The sequence below is a fragment of the Belonocnema kinseyi genome, chromosome 1 (genome assembly GCF_010883055.1).
Source record: "Belonocnema kinseyi isolate 2016_QV_RU_SX_M_011 chromosome 1, B_treatae_v1, whole genome shotgun sequence".
In the NCBI taxonomy this organism is placed as follows: domain Eukaryota; kingdom Metazoa; phylum Arthropoda; class Insecta; order Hymenoptera; family Cynipidae; genus Belonocnema; species Belonocnema kinseyi.
This window is the reverse complement of record NC_046657.1, coordinates 134,467,801-134,472,815: the sequence shown is the minus strand read 5'-3', so window position 1 is coordinate 134,472,815 and position 5,015 is coordinate 134,467,801. Positions and strand designations below refer to the sequence as shown.

The 5,015-nt window shown below is 31.0% G+C and overlaps 1 protein-coding gene across 1 annotated transcript in view; it reads right to left on the bottom strand.

Annotated features, from left to right (window-relative positions):
* The window catches only part of LOC117174488 (protein FRG1 homolog), a 57,401-nt gene that overhangs the window by 51,439 nt on the left and 947 nt on the right, over positions 1 to 5,015 (bottom strand). The window lies entirely within an intron of this gene.

The window sequence follows — 5,015 nt, the reverse complement described above, 5'->3', positions numbered from 1 at the left end:
TATACATACATTGAAATAAGTTCCTTTACTGTAAACTGAATATTTATTAAAAAATACTTTAAACGCCAACTGTAACGGAACCATAATTCAGTATAAATTTGAAAAAAGTTAAGAATCGTTGAAACGCTGTTTGTTAGTGGTTTCATATAGAATTGTCTGGATATCTTTATTCTGCAGCAAAAATATTTGCAATGAAAAGCTAATAAGTTTTTATCCTTAAAGAGTTAAATATACATTTTTTCAACGTATTACAGCTAGATGAAGCAACAAAAATTGTGCTCCTAAAAAAGATCTAAAATTTCTTTGTAAATTATTTTTTTATAGGATAAGTAGTTTTTATTTTATTCGTAAAAACAATAAAAATTTTTTTTTTTTAATTTTTCTGATAAACGACAAAAGTAACATAAAAAAATAATGCGACAAAAGGTGTTCAAGTAAAAAACAAAACTAAAAATTGATCAATTAAATTTTTAAACAAAAACGACACAAGTAATGAAAAAAATGGATTCACAAATGTTGTTCATCCAAAAAAGGAGTACAAATTTGTGATGAGTAATATTTTGATAGGACGCGTAGAAAAACTAAATCACATTAAAAATTAATGTTGATTATGAATAAATAATTACTAAAATAATAATAAAAATCTTAAAAATAACATTAAAAATAAATTTTTTTTGAAAACGACACATGGTATTAAAAAAAAATTAATAAACCAAACTTGTTCACTCAAAAACGATCTATAATATTTTTATAAATTATTTCGAGACAGAATGAGTAGATTTTCTTTTAATTGTAAAAAAGATTAAAATTAAAAATATATAAAAACAAAGCAATAGATATACGTATGTTTTAATACCAATGTATTTCATGAATTCTAATAATATAAATTGATTAAAAGTATACGTTTTTGAAGGTAACTGAGAATAATATCTATTAGAACATTAGAAACAAATATTGAAGTGATTATGATAAATAGAATTTGTACTTTTTTTTGCATTATCTAAATAAGCATTCTCAAGTCGAGGCACATACATAAATGTAATATACATTTAATATAAAAATCTTGAACATAATGTAGAAAAGTTAACATTGTGGACAAAGTCACGTGCGAAGCACGAGATACGTGATCGGAATGTGTTCGCTAAAGCCGAAATAGCTTTAACAAAAAAGAATTCACAATAGCCAAGTTATAATAGTCCATGCTTAGACCTTTAATTTTAAAAGGTGCACAAATGTGAGAGAAATACAAAGATCAAGCGCGCAGCGCGAGGTAAATATATTATCGTGCGCGAAGCTCGAGGTAAATATATCATTGATTGCGAAGCGCGAGAACCAATAGTCGCGCTCCAGACACTCTCAAACTTGCGAGTGAAGCACTTTCAACAAAAGGAATTGGCAATCTCAAAATTACAGTTGTCGATGCTTTGAGCTTTAATTTTAAATTTTCTGTGCACAAATGTGACAAAAATACAAAGACCGAGCGCGAAGCTACGAGAATGAGCAGTCGCGCGCCACAGATGCGCTCAAAAATGCGGCCGAAGATTTTTTTCAAATTGATACTGAATTATGATTCTGTTACAGTTGGCTTTTGGAGTATTTTTTAATAAAAATCATTTAGTTTACAGTAAAGGAACTTATTTCAATGTACATTGCCTCAATTAAGTTTCCGGACCGGTACAGTCAATTTTCAAAGATTATCTTGTAATTAAAAGTCGAAAAACTTAAAATGTAAAATAATAAGAGAGTTCAGATTTCAAAAATAATAAAAAACAGTGTTTGAAAACTAAAAAACTAGAATTATGCAAAATTATAGTTGCCGAACAGCGTTCACACTTAAAAAGAGCATTTTAAAGTTCAAATTTCGCACCAATCACACGTGCGCATAAGCATGCGCAGAGTCCCATTAGGGGCCGCATGTATTTTCCAAAAGATCCGATATAATCTGTAATTTCGACCACCAAAACATTCAGAAATCACTACCAAACACCAACAAATGACCACCAAACGATATCATAAGGAATTTTTAAAAAATGGAATAGGGTGCTAACGGAAGTTGACGCACCAATTTTGAAACCTCGATAACTTTTTTAATTTTGACCACCAAGCGTTCAGATCCGACTACCAAACACCACCAAACGACCATCAAACGATATCAAAACGAATTTTTTGAAAATATTGAAAAGTGCTGTGCCACCGTGAAGTTGGCACCCCAATTTTGAAAAATCAATAACTTTGTCAATTTTGACCACCAAACCTTCAAAGTTGACCACCAAACACCACCAAACGATTCCATATAAGAAATCTGAAATTTTAGAGTTGGGGTGCCAACTTCACGGGGTTTAAAGAGTATATTTAATAGAGTATTTAGTTGCAAATGACTTGAGGTTATATTATTCTTTTCACTCATTTTTCGTAAAGCCAATGTACAGGATTATGGTCTCCTTGTGTCTATTCTCCATGAAAGGTACCCTAGGAGCATACGGATCAAAGTTTTCGATTTTTCCAAATTTTTTATATATCTGGTCTTGACATCTCCTGACAATTTTCTCAAATATTCACTCTGCATTTCGAAAAAACAAAAACCATTTTTTTTTAACTAGGGCAATATATGCAAACTATATGGGAATCGGGCCATCGGGAGGCTGTTATTCCCCCCGAATGCCACTCGAAGTGCGTGACGTCACAAGTGAGAATGTTCTATTGGGTTGTCGACACGACGCAAGCGCATATCAAAGTTACCAAGAATTGGAACAATGATTTTCGCCTCTGTTGGGAACCGATCAGGCCGAATATGCCACCTGGTGATCAAATTTCGAAGTTTTCTATACGGTCAACTCTCTACTAGTAAACACGTTAGATACCCGGACAAGACATATATTCAAAAATAATATATTTTTTATTATTTTGCGTAATTCTAGTGTTTTTCAAATGAATATTGAAAGTGCAATGCGTTTTGAATAAATAGCTGCTAAAAGTAACGCTTTCTTCAGTGTATATTATAAAGATAAAAGAAATAATAATTTTAGCTCATTTATATTATAATACCCAGGAAAAAGAACCGATAGAAAGCGAGTCGATTTGAATTGCGTATCTGTCATTTTCAGATTAAAAGAATGAACATTTAATCGGTTGGCCACATTTTTAATCGGTCACCTGTGCGCGGTGCTTTAAATATGCCATTCCACAATTCGTCAAAATGCTGAGTAAGTACAGTTGAATGAAACTGACAAACCTGAAATAATTCCTATGAGTATTCTACGATTCATTAATTTGCATATTAATGAGCTGATATTCAATATGAAATGAAGTATTTAAAAGATCTTATCCAATGGTAAAAATACGATCCGCACATAGCATCCTGCCAATGCTAATTAATCAAAAATTAAAGAAATTAAAATTAAATAATATTGTAATAAATTATAATTGATTCCACAATTTATTTATAAATTCAATTATTATTCAGTTTGAATTCTCTTTTTACAATGGTTTCAACAGATGTTGTTGTACAGGAATTATAAAATGTACACTAAATTAAGCTCCAGTGACATTCAACTTATTCAGTGCACATGCTAATGTCTGCAGAGTCCACGTGTTATATAACCTACAGATTGTAACATATTCATTTTTCATTTTCAGTGATAACGAGTTTTTATACACGTAAATTAAAATAAAAAATGCAGCTTTTGATGGGTAAAATATATAAATAAATTTTTAACATGCTAAAGTGGTGTGATGCAAATATGTGAAAAAAATGTTCCACAAAATCCAAAAAAATGCCTGAAAATAAAGTCCGGAAATAAAAGTAGACTACATGCATGCCAAGATTTTCTTAAAAGTTGCCCATTGAACTATTTTTTAATAAATAATTTAAAACATTAGAATTAAATTTGTTTTATTTAAATTAATAATTTTCTATCGGAACTATTGTTCCCCTATCGGTTAATGTTGATTCGTAATCGCTACTGAATGAGTCCGAGAACAAAATTACATGGCCGATTAAAAAATTTGATTTCTCATTCAAAACTCACTATAATCTATGGACGACTATCAGTAATTTCAGTGACAGATATGCAATTCAGAAAACCTCAAAACCCATTCAAATACAAGTGAATGGATTTTTGTTTCCTGGGTATGTACGCGTAAACAAATTCGCGCCGTATGGAAATAAGCAAATTACCTTCTACAATAAATCACAACTGCAACGATGTGCTTACACTGTTCGCTTAGAGCAACTTTGAAACTACATTCTATTTTTAATATTTTGCCATTTAAAGTAATTTCACCTTTTATTTCATGAGGATTGTGTTGTTAAGCCCGAGGTTTGCATACAATATGCTGCAAGAGCAAAAAAATCATTTACCGACTTTTTCCCACAATAAATAATATGTCCAGCGTTTAAAACACGTTCGCCTTCAATGAAACGTTTCTTTCTTGGCGTAGAATTCACGAAAGCACAAATTTCACTAAGGGAAAGTATCATTTTTTAAATTATTGAAAGTTTTGTTGACACGTAATACTTTGTTCATATTTAAAAGCTACCGTCTACCTCCGCCATCTTGCGATCGCATCACCGTGAGTTCGGTTCCCAATACCTGTCTTCCCTCTACGATCGCATTTACTTCCAAAGTACTCCGACTCCCATGTATTTTTCTGGCCATATGTTTGGTGCGCCCATAGAGCCATCTTCAATTGTCCCAGAAAATTGCATTAACCTATCACGTCACATAGTAACTTTAAAATCATTTTTAATTATCGTTTCGTTTATTGTTAATGATATACATATTACTGACCATTGTTCGTTTCTTATAAAAGTGTGCAAGCATCAGTTTAATGTTACGTAACATACATCAACTGACGAAATTAAGTTGTAAGTATAAAATAATTTTATAACATTGCTGTAGGTCATCTTTGAATTGTAATTGTGAATCGAAAAATGTGTAGGTTATTCTGCCAATTACAATTCAAAGATGATATACAGCAATGTTATAAAATTATTCTATACTTATTACTTAATT